Source organism: Oncorhynchus mykiss, chromosome 22 (assembly GCF_057628025.1).
Source record: "Oncorhynchus mykiss isolate SJ-2025 chromosome 22, ASM5762802v1, whole genome shotgun sequence".
NCBI classification, from domain to species: domain Eukaryota; kingdom Metazoa; phylum Chordata; class Actinopteri; order Salmoniformes; family Salmonidae; genus Oncorhynchus; species Oncorhynchus mykiss.
In genome coordinates this window covers 44,149,793-44,168,948 of record NC_143043.1, presented here as the reverse complement: position 1 = coordinate 44,168,948, position 19,156 = coordinate 44,149,793, and the positions used below count along the sequence as shown (strand labels likewise).

At 45.0% G+C, this 19,156-nt stretch overlaps 1 protein-coding gene across 3 annotated transcripts in view; it reads left to right on the top strand.

Moving 5' to 3' along the window:
• The first annotated feature begins 201 nt into the window (after positions 1–201).
• Positions 202–19,156, top strand: part of LOC110501854 (cyclic AMP-responsive element-binding protein 1) — a 29,419-nt gene continuing 10,464 nt past the window's right edge. For all 3 annotated transcript variants that reach the window (XM_021579704.3, XM_021579703.3, XM_021579702.3), the window contains exon 1: positions 202–345. The gene's annotated coding sequence lies outside the window, so the exon portion shown is untranslated. The remainder of the gene's footprint in view (positions 346–19,156) is intronic.

Below are 19,156 nucleotides of genomic sequence, written 5' to 3'. Positions count from 1 at the left end.
AGCGTAACCTACCGAAATGTAAAAAAGAAAGAAGATATGCTACATTGTAACCGAAAGATTACAATTTGGACAGCGTTTGCATGCAACGTGTCTAACCTAAATGTTCGTTATTTTCCGCTCACTTTCGGGATCACTTCGGTTAACTCCGTCAGCCATTCGGCTTGTTCCGCTTTTCATTCGGTTGTTCTCGATTGTGCCGCTGACGATTTGATTTTCCTCCCTCTCGTACTCTGTTGTTGTTCTCGGTGACGCGACGGAGGTGTAGCCTGACGCGGTCTCTTACGTGTCGGCCTGAATAAAAGTGGAGCTCCGAGGGCCCGGGAGTGACGGAGGGAGTCTGTATCGGTAAGAGAAGACTAGTGTCCGGGAGGAAGAGAGACAAGGCGTGTCCCAAATAACATATAACCTGTCCGGGTTCGGCCCGGAGGGACAAAGAGATCATGGCGGCGGGCTTGTTACAGGCAGTCATGCAGACATGGAGGGAGGGGAGGCTGCTGCGGCGGCGAGTAGCCTGGAAAAAGACAGGGAATGAGGAGTAGGCTAGCCCGCCGGCAGGATCGAGTGGAACGTTGCTTGTTTGGACTGCATATTATGTGATGCGATTTCCCAAGCAAATTCGCCCTGTCATGAAATCATAGTCTGTCTGTCCCTATAAAGATTGAAGGCTAATTTGCGCGTATTTGGTCTTGCCCAGCAGCCTAGCCTGTAGAATAGCAATGCAAAGGTAGCTGTCTAGATTGCATGTAGCCTACAAAATGTAGGGGTTAAACCAAACTCGACTGCTATATAATGTTTGTTACGAAAAATCTGGGTATTCTTGAACTTCAATTCTTAAAGTGCAAGATTATGTATCGGCTCCATAATATGAAATTATGACATTTTTGTATTTTGTTTTTGTCCTCTATAGTTAAATCAACTATTTTGGGGGGAGGAGCGTTGTTGCTTGCCTTGTCTAAAATAAATTAACCTAGATACGAGCCCAGATTTGGATGTGGTTTATGTGTCTAAATGCCTGGGTCGCTACAATATGTCCCTACAATAATATGGCCCGTCATACTAGTCTATTTGTTTCTAGTCGTTTTTTGTTTGCCAAATCAATGTTAAAGCAAGTGTAGCCTAGTCGAAACCTCAAACACAGGCCACTGTTGTTTTTTTGCAGGCCCATTTTGGGATATTTACTTATTATACAGAATTATATTGTTTCATATTGCTCCCAAAAGTTGACCTAAATGATATTGACCTAAATGTAAAACCAATGGTAACCTATGTATGTATTGTATGCCACACAGAGGCGTCGGTCCCACTCTCCATGTGGCTCTCTGCCTTGTCACTGAGTTTAGCCTATTTTCTTATCTACTGATTGGTAGTGATGTGCAGTTCGTGGACTGTTCGTTCTTTATGAACGACTTTTTCCTGACTCGAGAGATATGCTTCGTTTTTCAGAGTGACTCGTTCGTTTTAGTCGTTCGTTTGACCTGCTGGCCGCAATGAATTGAACAGCACAGTTACGCGCTCCTCCGGCTCAGTCAGTTATGTATATAAACCCAGGATTGCTGATGCTATGTGTTGGCCATTGAGAGGCCAAGCATGGGTAGCTGCAGTCCAATATGGCGGCCGGAGTGGGTGTATGGAAAACAAATCATCTAATTGGGCAGATTTGTTGCCACTCCTGACCGTTTTGCATGGCTGATTGGGCTGCGGCGCGACGAGACGATAGGCAGGCGACCAGTGCTGTATCGACGTGCCTGCTTACTTGAAGTGATTCCTGCAGCCTTCAAAAAATATATATATATGCAAGTAGTTATTAAGGGACAAATTCTTATTTTCAATGACAGCCAAACCCGAACGACGCTGGGCCAATTGTGTGCCACCCTATGGTTGTGATACAGCCTGGATTCGAACCAAGGTCTGTAGTGACGCCTCTACCATTGACCGCTGCGCCACTCGGGAGCCAAGCCTGCTGGGTATCAAGGTTGTCTTGCCTGTTGCTAACTTGGCCATATTTTTTCTCTCACGTGATTTTACTTCAAGCAGGATAGCAGCCTACACAATAAATAATTAATACTGATAACCGTGTAGATGTCACGTTGATACATAGTCTACTATCAATGGAAAGGCCATGAGGCGGCAGGTAGCCTAGTGGTTTGAGTGTTGGGCCAGTAACCGTAAGGTTGCTGGATCAAATCCACGAGCTGACAAGGTAAAAATGTGTCGTTCTGATAGGAAGGGGCAGTATATCGTATTTTATTATATACCAGTATTTATGCAGGGACCGATTTGGGTATTTACTTTACCTTCTATACCGGTGTTTGAATGTTTGCTTTGTTAAATGTGAGACGCCATGTCCATTTTTATAGTTTACTTCGCAACTTGAGTCATCTCTCTTTCTCTCTGCGCCACTTTCAACACAGACCTAGCCACGCCCCCTGTCACTCAAGGAGCGCATTTGATGTTCCTCAACCTAAGACGAGACTCTAGAGTTCAGTCTGCATGGTAGTGATGGGCATTCTGGCTCGTTCGGCTCAGCTCACCCAAAAGAGCCGGCTCTTTGGGTCCCAAACGGTCCTTTAGAAAAAATGTTTTGTATTTCTTCAAGTAAAAACAGTTTGCGATAGTTTGACTATGATTGGTGTTAAAATAATTATAATGAAATTATTAAATTAAATCATACTCTACCTTAACCACAATGTATTTAGTTAGACATGCATTGGTTTGTTATGAAAAATAATGCTATTAAACATTTGCATTTAAAGTATAACTTTATAATGTATATAAAAAAGTGCATATCTAACCATTCAAAACGAATACAATCTGAACAACATGATAATAGAATATTGCATCATATCAAATAAAACATAAATAATGTGCAGAACTGCAGCATCCCAGTGAAAATATGAAACTGGTCCCTCTTCTCTCTTCTTTACTGCCATGTTATAATCAGCATCCCAGTGAAAACATGAAACTGGTCCCTCTTCTCTCTCTTCTTTACTGCCATGTTATAATCAGCATCCCAGTGAAAACATGAAACTGGTCCCTCTTCTCTCTCTTCTTTACTGCCATGTTATAATCAGCATCCCAGTGAAAACATGAAACTGGTCCCTCTTCTCTCTTCTTTACTGCCATGTTATAATCAGCATCCCAGTGAAAACATGAAACTGGTCCCTCTTCTCTCTCTTCTTTACTGCCATGTTATAATCAGCATCCCAGTGAAAACATGAAACTGGTCCCTCTTCTCTCTCTTCTTTACTGCCATGTTATAATCAGCATCCCAGTGAAAACATGAAACTGGTCCCTCTTCTCTCTCTTCTTTACTGCCATGTTATAATCAGCATCCCAGTGAAAACATTAAACTGGTCCCTCTTCTCTCTCTTCTTTACTGCCATGTTATAATCAGCATCCCAGTGAAAACATGAAACTGGTCCCTCTTCTCTCTCTTCTTTACTGCCATGTTATAATCAGCATCCCAGTGAACATGAAACTGGTCCCTCTTCTCTCTCTTCTTTACTGCCATGTTATAATCAGCATCCCAGTGAAAACATGAAACTGGTCCCTCTTCTCTCTCTTCTTTACTGCCATGTTATAATCAGCATCCCAGTGAAAACATGAAACTAGTCCCTCTTCTCTCTCTTCTTTACTGCCATGTTATAATCAGCATCCCAGTGAAAACATTAAACTGGTCCCTCTTCTCTCTTCTTTACTGCCATGTTATAAACAGCATCCCAGTGAAAACTGGTCCCTCTTCTCTCTCTTCTTTACTGCCATGTTATAAACAGCATCCCAGTGAAAACTGGTCCCTCTTCTCTCTCTTCTTTACTGCCATGTTATAAACAGCAGCACACAGCAATGCAGACCAGATTGAGCTTTTATGAGAGATTCACTTTCGAGGGGCTGATGCGGTTTCTTCTCTCAGTAGTTATTTGTCCCGTTTTCGAGAAGACCCTCTCAGAGGGAACGGATGTGGCCACTATGCAGAGTCTCCCTGTCATGACTTTAGTAATCCATGGGTAGACAGAGGCCTTGTTCTTTCACCAGCTCAGAGGGTCTGCAGATCTTTGGAGGAGGGGCTCCTCCAAATAGGATCGCACCTCCATTATGGCATCTACTGAGGGATTCCTTCGTGCTGCATCCCCAGTTGCTCTCTTGTCAAACAGCAGACGTTTGTGGCACTACTGCTGGTGCTTCTGCTCCATCTGATCCCTCTTCTTCCTGTTGCCCTGGTGCCTGAGCCAGCTGACTGCTGGGGCTGTCCCTCCCTGCTGCTGAGGTTATTCTTTGAAGAGCCTCATCAATCGCTCTGGCATCACTGAAGGCTAACTTCTTAAACCTGGGGTCAAGTGCAGCGGTTTCTGATAGCACGTGATTATATTCCATTCTGTGGAACTTTTTGTCCATTGATGAACATAGTGTGTCCATCAACTCTATGTCACACGTGGTTGCATTTGCTTCTCTCTGGCAGCTGGCTGTGATTCGCTGCAGACCCTGACACAGGAGTATCATTTTTGAAGCTGTCACATAGCTGAAAAGAGAGAACAGTAACTTATTAGTTCAGGTTCATGTTTTGTCTACTGATACTACATTCTCATCTACTGCTCATATACAGTGCCTTGCGAAAGTATTCGGCCCCCTTGAACTTTGCGACCTTTTGCCACATTTCAGGCTTCAAACATAAAGATATAAAACTGTATTTTTTTGTAAAGAATCAACAACAAGTGGGACACAATCATGAAGTGGAACGACATCTATTGGATATTTCAAACTTTTTTAACAAATCAAAAACTGAAAAATTGGGCGTGCAAAATTATTCAGCCCCCTTAAGTTAATACTTTGTAGCGCCACCTTTTGCTGCGATTACAGCTGTAAGTCGCTTGGGGTATGTCTCTATCAGTTTTGCACATCGAGAGACTGACATTTTTTCCCATTCCTCCTTGCAAAACAGCTCGAGCTCAGTGAGGTTGGATGGAGAGCATTTGTGATTTGTGTAAAGAATCAACAACCATTTTGCACGCCCAATTTTTCAGTTTTTGATTTGTTAAAAAAGTTTGAAATATCCAATAAATGTCGTTCCACTTCATGATTGTGTCCCACTTGTTGTTGATTCTTCACAAAAAAAATACAGTTTTATATCTTCACGTTTGAAGCCTGAAATGTGGCAAAAGGTCGCAAAGTTCAAGGGGGCCGAATACTTTCGCAAGGCACTGTATTTTATTTATTTTTTTGTTCTTTAAATTAGTTAATTCTATGAATTTAAATCTTTTGATTATTCATATCTTAATTTTGTAATAATTTAATAAATAGATTAGGCTCTTCTGATATGCGAGCCGGCTCTCAACGTTCACCTTCAAGAGCCGGCTCTTAGAGGCGACTTGTTCTTGAACAACCCATCATGGTCAATGCAGCACATGCAACAGTGTTGATGACAGCAATGCTGTTTTCTCTTTGCTTCTTAATATAAATCAACTAGCGTTCTATAGTGACACTATTAGTTTGTGTTTCTTACATCAGCAAACAGCTAGTTTGTCTTTTCTTAGCACGTTGCCCTAAATCTTGTGAGACGCTAATTGTTTGCTGCTAATGGTAATAGCTAGCCAGCTAATAAATGTACTGAGTAAGAGCAAACGTAGCTAGCTAATACAGCATGATAATGCCAATGATGGTGTAGACCTAATCAGTATGTTGTTTGTGCAACAGTATCTTCTAAATCGAAGAGGAATATGCAAAGCAAGAATAGGTTAGCTACATGAAGTAGCTAAGAGAACATGCAATGTCGCCAAAGCTTATAGGGTCCCCTAGGAAACACTTATCAACACTTTAGTTCCTACCCTGTCACAGTAACTTCCCTGGCATTTTAATTCGTTGTCATCTCAAACACTGTATTCAAAGTGCCCACTATTATATTCTAAATATAGAATTAGAATAGTCATTCTATTTCCATGATTCCAACAGTTTTGCTCTAATTCGCAAGTCAAATCGCAATTGCAACATTTGGTTAAAATGAAGTCCTAGATGATTTGCCCATATCGTGCAGCCCGACGTGGCAGTGTGGAAATGATCTCAAATGAGCAGTGGTGTAAAGTACTTAAGTAAAAATACTTTCAAGTTCTAACATCATTTTATTTTTTGGTATCTGTGCTTTACTTTACTATTTTTTATTTTTGACAACTTTTACTTTTACTTACCTACATTCCTAAAGAAAATAGTGTACTTTTTACTCCATACATTTTCCCTGACACCTAAAAGTATTCCGTTACATTTTGAATGCTTAGAAGGACAGGACAATTCACGCACTTGTCAAGAGGACATCCCTGGTCATCCCTACTGCCTCTGATCTGACGGAATCACTAAACACAAATGCTTTGTTTGTAAATTATGTCTGAGTGTTGGAGAATGCCTCTGGCTATCCTTAAATAAAAAACAAGAAAATTGTGGCCATCTGGTTAGCTTAATGTAAGGAATTTGAAATTATTTATTATTTTACTTTTGATACTTAAGTTCATTTAAAAACAAAACCTTTTGAACTTTTACTCAAATAGGATTTTACTGGATGACTTTCACTTGAGTCATTTTCTATTAAGGTATCTTTACTTTTACTCATGTATGTCAATTGGATATTTTTTCCACCACTGCAATTGAGTGCAGGAAATGAAGAAATTATAAAGGTATTGAATTGAACAGTATAAAACCATCAGAATGGAGAAAGCCCCATTGAAATCACTTAGAATGTATGTGTTGCCACCCTAGGATCACTCACTACTCATAAAGCACCCTAGGATCACTCACTACTCATAAAGCACCCTGGGATCACTCACTACTCATAAAGCACCCTAGGATCACTCACTACTCATAAAGCACCCTAGGATCACGCACTACTCATAAAGCACCCTGGGATCACTCACTACTCATAAAGCACCCTAGGATCACTCACTACTCATAAAGCACCCTAGGATCACTCACTACTCATAAAGCACCCTAGGATCACTCACTACTCATAAAGCACCCTGGGATCACTCACTACTCATAAAGCACCCTGGGATCACTCACTACTCATAAAGCACCCTGGGATCACTCACTACTCATAAAGCACCCTGGGATCACTCACTACTCATAAAGCACCCTGGGATCACTCACTACTCATAAAGCACCCTGGGATCACTCACTACTCATAAAGCACCCTGGGATCACTCACTACTCATAAAGCACCCTGGGATCACTCACTACTCATAAAGCACCCTGGGGTCACTCACTACTCATAAAGCACCCTGGGATCACTCACTACTCATAAAGCACCCTGGGATCACTCACTACTCATAAAGCACCCTGGGATCACTCACTACTCGTAAAGCACCCTGGGATCACTCACTACTCATAAAGCACCCTGGGGTCACTCACTACTCATAAAGCACCCTGGGATCACTCACTACTCATAAAGCACCCTGGGATCACTCACTACTCATAAAGCACCCTGGGATCACTCACTACTCATAAAGCACCCTGGGATCACTCACTACTCATAAAGCACCCTGGGATCACTCACTACTCATAAAGCACCCTGGGATCACTCACTACTCATAAAGCACCCTGGGATCACTCACTACTCATAAAGCACCCTAGGATCACTCACTACTCATAAAGCACCCTGGGATCACTCACTACTCATAAAGCACCCTGGGATCACTCACTACTCATAAAGCACCCTAGGATCACTCACTACTCATAAAGCACCCTGGGATCACTCACTACTCATAAAGCACCCTGGGATCACTCACTACTCATAAAGCACCCTAGGATCACTCACTACTCATAAAGCACCCTGGGATCACTCACTACTCATAAAGCACCCTGGGATCACTCACTACTCATAAAGCACCCTGGGGTCACTCACTACTCATAAAGCACCCTGGGATCACTCACTACTCATAAAGCACCCTGGGATCACTCACTACTCATAAAGCACCCTGGGATCACTCACTACTCATAAAGCACCCTAGGATCACTCACTACTCATAAAGCACCCTGGGATCACTCACTACTCATAAAGCACCCTGGGATCACTCACTACTCATAAAGCACCCTAGGATCACTCACTACTCATAAAGCACCCTGGGATCACTCACTACTCATAAAGCACCCTGGGATCACTCACTACTCATAAAGCACCCTGGGATCACTCACTACTCATAAAGCACCCTGGGATCACTCACTACTCATAAAGCACCCTGGGATCACTCACTACTCATAAAGCACCCTGGGATCACTCACTACTCATAAAGCACCCTAGGATCAATCACTACTCATAAAGCACCCTAGGATCACTCACTACTCATAAAGCACCCTGGGATCACTCACTACTCATAAAGCACCCTGGGATCACTCACTACTCATAAAGCACCCTGGGATCACTCACTACTCATAAAGCACCCTAGGATCACTCACTACTCATAAAGCACCCTAGGATCACTCACTACTCATAAAGCACCCTGGGATCACTCACTACTCATAAAGCACCCTGGGATCACTCACTACTCATAAAGCACCCTAGGATCACTCACTACTCATAAAGCACCCTGGGATCACTCACTACTCATAAAGCACCCTGGGATCACTCACTACTCATAAAGCACCCTGGGATCACTCACTACTCATAAAGCACCCTGGGATCACTCACTACTCATAAAGCACCCTGGGATCACTCACTACTCATAAAGCACCCTGGGATCACTCACTACTCATAAAGCACCCTAGGATCACTCACTACTCATAAAGCACCCTGGGATCACTCACTACTCATAAAGCACCCTGGGATCACTCACTACTCATAAAGCACCCTGGGATCACTCACTACTCATAAAGCACCCTGGGATCACTCACTACTCATAAAGCACCCTAGGATCACTCACTACTCATAAAGCACCCTGGGATCACTCACTACTCATAAAGCACCCTGGGATCACTCACTACTCATAAAGCACCCTGGGATCACTCACTACTCATAAAGCACCCCGCCCAATTAAAAAATAAAAAAAATACTGTGATATAATATTTTGGCCATATCGCCCGGCCCTACGTTCTGCCCCTGAACAAGGCAGTTAACCCCACTGTTCCCCGGGAGGCCGTCGTTGTAAATAAGAATTTGTTCTTAACTGACTTGCCTAGTTAAATAATAAAAAAATGAATGGCAACAACACCGGGGGGGGACAGGGCCCTTCTCTCCAACTTAACAAGCTGTCCAACAAGGCATGGGAAGTCTACCTAGTAGCCGATATCAGGGTGACAGTCACAGTAAGCACACTCGTACAACGCATTAAGCCCCAGTACACCCATCATCAATACTTTTAATGCAAAATAAACAATCGTCAGTTTTCTAACTGAAAATGTACCATTATTTGTGTAAAACTAGCAGTTATATTCGACTAAGACTCATCCTCTGACCTCAAAACAGAAGTCCAAACTTGTGCAGTATAATAGCTCAATGTACGGTAGTTACACAGCTCAATCAAAACCGTCTAAACTATAGCAGGGCGCTTTCAAAATACCCACTCGCCCATACTCCGGTCGCCATAATCCGGTCGCCCATACTCCGGTCGCCCATACTCCGGTCGCCCATACTCCGGTCGCCCATACTCCGGTCGCCATACTCCGGTCGCCATAATCCGGTCGCCATACTCCGGTCGCCATAATCCGGTCGCCCATACTCCGGTCGCCCATACTCCGGTCGCCATAATCCGGTCGCCCATACTCCGGTCGCCCATACTCCGGTCGCCATACTCCGGTCGCCCATACTCCGGTCGCCCATACTCCGGTCGCCCATACTCCGGTCGCCCATACTCCGGTCGCCCATACTCCGGTCGCCATACTCCGGTCGCCCATACTCCGGTCGCCCATACTCCGGTCGCCCATACTCCGGTCGCCCATACTCCGGTCGCCCATACTCCGGTCGCCCATACTCCGGTCGCCCATACTCCGGTCGCCCATACTCCGGTCGCCATACTCCGGTCGCCCATACTCCGGTCGCCCATACTCCGGTCGCCATACTCCGGTCGCCATAATCCGGTCGCCCATACTCCGGTCGCCCATACTCCGGTCGCCCATACTTCGGTCGCCATACTCCGGTCGCCATAATCAGGGCGCCCATACTCCGGTCGCCCATACTCCGGTCGCCCATACTCCGGTCGCCATAATCAGGGCGCCCATACTCCGGTCGCCATACTCCGGTCGCCATACTCCGGTCGCCCATACTCCGGTCGCCATACTCCGGTCGCCCATACTCCGGTCGCCATACTCCGGTCGCCCATACTCCGGTCGCCCATACTCCGGTCGCCCATACTCCGGTCGCCCATACTCCGGTCGCCCATAATCCGGTCGCCCATACTCCGGTCGCCCATACTCCGGTCGCCCATACTCCGGTCGCCCATACTCCGGTCGCCATATTGTGATGCCACTACCCCTGTTTGACCAATAAACCAGATATTTCACCAGAGTAAAACATTTGAAGCATACAGCTGCCATTTCCACTCACTTCCAAATATGGCCAGCAGTGGGAGAAGATGGAGCGAGATGGATTTTGGCCGACATTCTGCTAATTTTCTTATTGATGAAACATTTGATCTCCATACAGTTTCCAAAACTAGAATGTGTAACAAAAAGAGTGGACTGCGTTTTGTAGACTTTATCCTTTGCCAAAGTTTCTGAAAATTGCGTTTAGAAGGAATGAAGGGTGAATTGAGTTATTGCACACGCACTTCACAGCTATAACGGAAATATACAAATAAATGATACAACCAATAGGATCTCACTAGCTTGTGTTTGGCCCCACCCACCTCCTTGCTTGTTCTGCCCAATATGATTAATTTCCTCCCATTGGAAACGACAGGCTCTGGTCTATCTTGGGTTAGTTATAAAAATCTTTACCTCTACCTCTTCACGGGTCAGCCATATTTGCACTTCTCCTAGATGGATTAGCTGACAATGTTGGGAAAACCATGTGCGCGCTTCAATAGGGCAGAAGTCTGTGAGTTGTTGTCATTCCGGATGGCCAGGTAGCTACCAACAATTACAAGGAACTGTCATGTGGGGAATCGTAAGTGACCAGTTTCATCTTGTTCTTGATAACATGTCTTGTTTAGAGATGTTTTCACTGATTTCATGTTAATGCTAATATGGCTACAATTTGCTATAACAATCACAGCAGGTGCTCATTGTGCAAGTTTATTTATGTTTTCAATAAACATTGGATGCAAAATATAGTTTACATGTTGTCAACAATCTAAGCTGACCACAGTCTGTTTTGCCCCATAGTTGCGCACACCTCAGTTTTGTTGCTAAACAACCAACCCGTCTATAGGAATACATGGAATTCTACACTATTTCAGTTAAATGTTTTGAGGACAAAGTTACGGTGCATTCGTAAATGATTCAAACCCCTTCCCCTTTTCCACATTTTGTTACGTTACAGCCTTACTCTAAAATGGATTAAATATGTTTTTCTTCACCAATCTACACACAATACCCCATAATGACAAAGCAAAAACAGGTTTTTAGAAATGTTTGCAAAAAAATAGAAATACCTTATTTACATAAGTATTCAGACCGTTTGCTATGAAACTCAAAATTTAGCTCAGGTGCATCCTGCTTCCATTGATCATCCTTGTTTCTATAACTTGATTGGAGTCCACCTGTGGTAAATTCAAATGATTGGAAAGGCAACACCTGTCTATATAAGGTGCCACAGTGCATGTCAGAGCAAAAACCAAGCCATGAGGTTGAAGGAATTGTCCGGTCGGAAGCCACTCCTCAGTAAAAGGCATATGACAGCCGCTTGTAGTTTGCCAAAAGACTCTCAGACCAAGATTGGAGGAAACCTGGTACCATCCCTACTGTGAAGCATGGTGGTGGCAGCATCATGCTGTGGGGATGTTTTTCAGTGGCAGGGGACTGGGAGACTAGTCAGGATTGGGGGAAAGATGAACGGAGCAAAGTACAGACACCGTCCAACAGGACAACGACCCTAAGCACACAGCCAAGACAACGCGTGAGTGGCTTTGCGACAAGTGTCTGAATGTACTTGAGTGGCCCAGCCAGGACTCGGACTTGAACTCGATCAAACATCTTTGGAGAGACCTGAAACTATCTGTGCAGCGACGCTCCCCATCCAACCCGACAGACCTTGAGAGGATCTGCAGAGAACAATCAGAAAAACTCCCCAAATACAGGTGTTCCAAGCAGTGGTGAGAAAAAGTATAAATCATTTTAAATTCCTTATATAAAGCACATGGCATCATTTTCTTTTTTTTGATTTTTTTCTTTCCAGATAGCCAGGGACATGGTCCAACACCATCATTTACAAACAAAGCATGTGCTTAGTGAGTCCGCCAGATCAGAGGCAGTGGGGATGACCAGGGAGGTTCTCTGTTTAGTGAGTCCTCCAGATCAGAGGCAGTAGGGATGACCAGGGAGGTTCTCTGTTTAGTGAGTCCTCCAGATCAGAGGAAGTGGGGATGACCAGGGAGGTTCTCTGTTTAGTGAGTCCTCCAGATCAGAGGAAGTGGGGATGACCAGGGAGGTTCTCTGTTTAGTGAGTCCTCCAGATCAGAGGAAGTGGGGATGACCAGGGAGGTTCTCTGTTTAGTGAGTCCTCCAGATCAGAGGCAGTAGGGATGACCAGGGAGGTTCTCTGTTTAGTGAGTCCTCCAGATCAGAGGAAGTGGGGATGACCAGGGAGGTTCTCTGTTTAGTGAGTCTGCCAGATCAGAGGCAGTAGGGATGACCAGGGAGGTTCTCTGTTTAATGAGTCCTCCAGATCAGAGGCAGTAGGGATGACCAGGGAGGTTCTCTGTTTAGTGAGTCCTCCAGATCAGAGGCAGTAGGGATGACCAGGGAGGTTCTCTGTTTAGTGAGTCCTCCAGATCAGAGGCAGTGGGGATGACCAGGGAGGTTCTCTGTTTAGTGAGTCCTCCAGATCAGAGGAAGTGGGGATGACCAGGGAGGTTCTCTGTTTAGTGAGTCCTCCAGATCAGAGGCAGTAGGGATGACCAGGGAGGTTCTCTGTTTAGTGAGTCCTCCAGATCAGAGGCAGTAGGGATGACCAGGGAGGTTCTCTGTTTAGTGAGTCCTCCAGATCAGAGGCAGTAGGGATGACCAGGGAGGTTCTCTGTTTAGTGAGTCCTCCAGATCAGAGGCAGTAGGGATGACCAGGGAGGTTCTCTGTTTAGTGAGTCCTCCAGATCAGAAGCAGTAGGGATGACCAGGGAGGTTCTCTGTCTAGTGAGTCCTCCAGATCAGAGGCAGTAGGGATGACCAGGGAGGTTCTCTGTTTAGTGAGTCCTCCAGATCAGAGGCAGTAGGGATGACCAGGGAGGTTCTCTGTTTAGTGAGTCCTCCAGATCAGAGGCAGTAGGGATGACCAGGGAGGTTCTCTGTTTAGTGAGTCCTCCAGATCAGAGGCAGTAGGGATGACCAGGGAGGTTCTCTGTCTAGTGAGTCCTCCAGATCAGAAGCAGTAGGGATGACCAGGGAGGTTCTCTGTTTAGTGAGTCCTCCAGATCAGAGGCAGTAGGGATGACCAGGGAGGTTCTCTGTTTAGTGAGTCCTCCAGATCAGAGGAAGTGGGGATGACCAGGGATGTTCTCTGTCTAGTGAGTCCTTCAGATCAGAGGAAGTGGGGATGACCAGGGAGGTTCTCTGTCTAGTGAGTCCTCCAGATCAGAGGAAGTGGGGATGACCAGGGAGGTTCTCTGTCTAGTGAGTCCTCCAGATCAGAAGCAGTAGGGATGACCAGGGAGGTTCTCTGTCTAGTGAGTCCTCCAGATCAGAGGCAGTAGGGATGACCAGGGAGGTTCTCTGTCTAGTGAGTCCTCCAGATCAGAAGCAGTAGGGATGGCCAGGGAGGTTCTCTGTTTAGTGAGTCCTCCAGATCAGAGGCAGTAGGGATGACCAGGGATGTTCTCTGTTTAGTGAGTCCTCCAGATCAGAGGCAGTAGGGATAACCAGGGAGGTTATTTTGATAAGTGTGTGAATTAGACAATTATCCTGTCCTGCTAAGCATTCAAAATGTAACGACTACTTTTGGGTGTCAGGGAAAATGTATGGAGTAAAAAGTACATTATTTTCTTTAGGAATGTAGTGAAGTAAAAGTTGTCAAAAATATCAATAGTAAAGTACAGATACCCCAAAAAACGACATAAGTAGTACTTTACTTTAAAGTATTTTTACATAATTACTTTACACCACTGGTGCCAAGCGTGTAGAATCATACTCAAGAAGACTCAAGGATGTAATTGCTGCAAAAAAGTGCTTCAACAAAGTACTGAGTAAGGGGTCTGAATACTTATGTAAATGTAATATTTCCGTTTAATTTTTTATACATTTGCGAGGGGAAAGAAGAAAAAAACAGTTTTTGCTTTCTCATTATGGGGTGTTGTGATGTCATTATGGGGTGTTGTGATGTCATTATGGGGTATTGTGATGTCATTATGGGGTATTGTGATGTCATTATGGGGTGTTGTGATGTCATTATGGGGTGTTGTGATGTCATTATGGGGTGTTGTGATGTCATTATGGGGTATTGTGATGTCATTATGGGGTGTTGTGATGTCATTATGGGGTATTGTGATGTTATTATGGGGTATTGTGATGTTATTATGGGGTATTGTGATGTTATTATGGGGTATTGTGATGTCATTATGGGGTGTTGTGATGTCATTATGGGGTGTTGTGATGTCATTATGGGGTGTTGTGATGTCATTATGGGGTATTGTGATGTTATTATGGGGTATTGTGATGTTATTATGGGGTATTGTGTGTAGATTGACGAGGGGGGAGGAAAACTATTTAATACATTTTAGAATGAGGCTGTAACGTAACCAAATGTGGAAAAAGTCAAGGGGTCTGAATACTTTCCAAATGCACTTGAAGTATTTTTGTTGTTGTTGTAGAGGAGACAGTAACATTAGTCCTCTAAAATGTGTTTAGAAATATGCATTAAGGTGTCTATAATAGAATACATATGGCAAAAATGAATGTAGACATTTCTATAGTTTCCCAAATATTTTTTACAATGGTGTGGGAGAGCCAAGCTGGAGGCATGGTGGCTTCAACACAATGGTGTGGGAGTTCCAAGATGGAGACATGGTGGCTTCAACACAATGGTGGGGGAGTTCCAAGATGGAGACATGGTGGCTTCAACACAATGGTGTGGGAGAGCCAAGCTGGAGACATGGTGGCTTCAACACAATGGTGGGGGTTCCAAGATGGAGGCATGGTGGCTTCAACACAATGGTGTGGGAGAGCCAAGCTGGAGGCATGGTGGCTTCAACACAATGGTGGGGGAGTTCCAAGATGGAGGCATGGTGGCTTCAACACAATGGTGGGGGAGTTCCAAGATGGAGACATGGTGGCTTCAACACAATGGTGTGGGAGTTCCAAGATGGAGACATGGTGGCTTCAACACAATGGTGTGGGAGAGCCAAGCTGGAGACATGGTGGCTTCAACACAATGGTGGGGGAGTTCCAAGATGGAGGCATGGTGGCTTCAACACAATGGTGGGGGAGTTCCAAGATGGAGGCATGGTGGCTTCAACACAATGGTGTGGGAGTTCCAAGATGGAGACATGGTGGCTTCAACACAATGGTGTGGGAGAGCCAAGCTGGAGGCATGGTGGCTTCAACACAATGGTGGGGGAGAGCCAAGCTGGAGGCATGGTGGCTTCAACACAATGGTGTGGGAGAGCCAAGCTGGAGGCATGGTGGCTTCAACACAATGGTGGGAGAGCCAAGCTGGAGGCATGGTGGCTTCAACACAATGGTGTGGGAGAGCCAAGCTGGAGACATGGTGGCTTCAACACAATGGTGGGGGAGTTCCAAGATGGAGACATGGTGGCTTCAACACAATGGTGGGGGAGTTCCAAGATGGAGGCATGGTGGCTTCAACACAATGTTGTGGGAGTTCCAAGCTGGAGGCATGGTGGCTTCAACACGATGGTGGGGGAGTTCCAAGATGGAGGCATGGTGGCTTCAACACAATGGTGTGGGAGTTCCAAGATGGAGACATGGTGGCTTCAACACAATGGTGGGGGAGTTCCAAGATGGAGGCATGGTGGCTTCAACACAATGGTGTGGGAGTTCCAAGATGGAGGCATGGTGGCTTCAACACAATGGTGTGGGAGTTCCAAGATGGAGGCATGGTGGCTTCAACACAATGGTGTGGGAGTTCCAAGATGGAGGCATGGTGGCTTCAACACAATGGTGTGGGAGTTCCAAGATGGAGGCATGGTGGCTTCAACACAATGGTGGGGGAGTGCCAAGCTGGAGGCATGGTGGCTTCAACACAATGGTGTGGGAGTTCCAAGCTGGAGGCATGGTGGCTTCAACACAATGGTGGGGGAGTTCCAAGATGGAGGCATGGTGGCTTCAACACAATGGTGTGGGAGAGCCAAGCTGGAGGCATTGTGGCTTCAACACAATGGTGGGGGAGTTCCAAGATGGAGGCATGGTGGCTTCAACACGATGGTGGGGGAGTTCCAAGGTGGAGGCATTGTGGCTTCAACACGATGGTGGGGGAGTTCCAAGGTGGAGGCATTGTGGCTTCAACACATCACCCCTAATTAGTAATCTAGTGTGTATATTTAAATCATTGGGCTCAGCATCTGCTCTGACCAACAACTGTCTGTCATGTGCGCGCAAAGAAATAGATCATGCTGCAGGCAGCATAGAGAGGGGAAATGCATGTTTAGAGCTGATCAATTATCACACGGTGCAAGAGTGAATGCAGTCAATTGATTATTGAATGTTATCAATGGACACAGCTTTGTAGAACCAAAACATGCATAGCCTGCCACTGCTCAACACTCAAACTCAAATGAATCGTTGGGTGGCTGCTGCAGTTCGCAAATGATAACTTATTGGGCAAATCTCTCTCCTGGGGCAGTCAAAAAATGTCATTCTGTTCATAATCTATTCCGGTGGCGGCCGCACCTAGACTTCGTTTCAAATGTCAAAAAAAAATAACCTTATTTGTATGCTTATCAATCACAGTTTCACGCACAGTTTTACACGTTTCAGTCACAGATGTCAGATCCTATAAAGATGAGAGCTCCAATATGGTGAACGAGAGGCTTGTAGAATCATGATTCTTTTGAGTTTTTAGTTCATCGTTTGCCGATAGGGGATCCAGCGTGTTCTGGGCATTACTGAATCAAATGAACCAAATGAGTCGAAATATTAGTTATTTTGACTGAAAGAGTCTAAAAGATCCAAGTCAATAAAAAGAGGCGTACTTCCCATCACTACTGAATGTGCCCTTTCGAGAGGATCACTTTTTGTCAAGTCCCCTTTTCAATTGTGATGCATTATGGGGATAAAAATTGTCTGACTTGCGCCTACATATCTTCTAGCAGGTTGGCATTTTTCGTCATGAATCTTGTTCTGGAGGCAGCTCAGCAGTGGTCACTAGCTAGCACAGCCACAAAGTCATCAAATCTGATTTTAAACCTAATTTTAACCACACTACTAACCCTAATGCCTAACCTTAAATTAAAACCAAAAAGCACATTTTTGTTTTCATACATTTAGCAATATAGCAATTTTTACAAAATAATTGTTTAAAAACTTTTCAGCTGAGTGAGTGAATTTGGCTGTTTCTCTTCCTGTGTCTGTACCCGGCACTTCTTCCATTACCTTTCTTTACCACTGAAGAGGAGGGCTTGTGGCTGCTGGCCCTCTCTCCACAACCAGACTTCCATGTCTAACAGCCAGCCAACGCTCACTGGCAGTAGGTGGATTTCCTACATGGAATTGTTGGGATGGCAAACCAGACTAGCAGCACAACAAGTCACAACACATCAGTCGTGTGTGGTGAATCATTTCTAGTCTGGAGACATGGCATGTTGACAAGACAGTGGTAGAGAAGGGGAAAAGGGTTTTGGAAAGCAGGGGAAGAAACGGCCTGTAGGGGACGAAACGGCCTGTAGGGGACAAAGCCAATGCATGACATGTTGATTATTGGGTTTCTCGTAGTGCGCATGCCTGCCAAGTATCTGAGTCGGTCAGACTCGTGGAGTCGAGCAGCAGCTTGCCTATTGGTGAACATTTTGAAGCCTAAAAGTTCAGAAAAGGAAGAAATTGGGATGCTTAAATAATGGCACACTATCTCCTATATAGTGCACTACATTTGACCAGAGCCCTATGATCCTTATGGGGCCCTGGTCAAAAGTAGTGCACTGTATAGGGAATAGGGTGTCATTTCAGATGTAGCCATTAGGTGGATCTACAGGCCTTCTGCTGAACAAGGTGCCCCAGAGGACTGGGGGGAAATGTCAGCTGCCCAGACACACACTAGCTGCAGGGAGGAAAGTGACACAATGAAATGAATGACTTCTCCAGGGAGCGTGTATGTGTGAGTGTGTGTGTGAGAGATGTAGAGGTTCTGAATGGACCCGAGGACAACTAGACCCGTTCCATATAGACCTGGTTAGATCCAGAACCATTCCAATCCAATCTTTCCTGACTGCATCAAACTGGGAAAAGTTAGATAAGCTAGCTAGATAGCTAGGAGGGAGGGAAGCAGTAGAAAAGTTAGATAAGCTAGCTAGATAGCTAGGAGGGAGGGAAGCAGTAGAAAAGTTAGATAAGCTAGCTAGATAGCTAGGAGGGAGGGAAGCAGTAGAAAAGTTAGATAAGCTAGCTAGATAGCTAGGAGGGAGGAAAGCAGTAGAAAAGTTAGATAAGCTAGCTAGATAGCTAGGAGGGAGGGAAGCAGTAGAAAAGTTAGATAAGCTAGCTAGATAGCTAGGAGGGAGGAAAGCAGTAGGAAAGTTAGATAAGCTAGCTAGATAGCTAGGAGGGAGGGAAGCAGTAGAAAAGTAATTTGTTTTAGGATAACTGAGGCTGCATGCACTTTCTCATCCTACAGTTACAAACAACAACAACTCCATTCAGAATATTAAGTAGCAGCCTACCTGTTGTCTCTTGGTCGTTGTAGCCTTCTCCTTTAACGTGGTGCGAGGCTCTATGACTGTAGCCTATTGCTGCTTTGATGACCTATGATTGGCCAATAACAACAACAAGCTACACGCGCCACTCTCATGAAAAGCAAAGAGCTGTAGCATAAATTATACCATTGTTCTCTTTCTACTGAAGCAGTCATGTTTGGATCTATATTGGTACT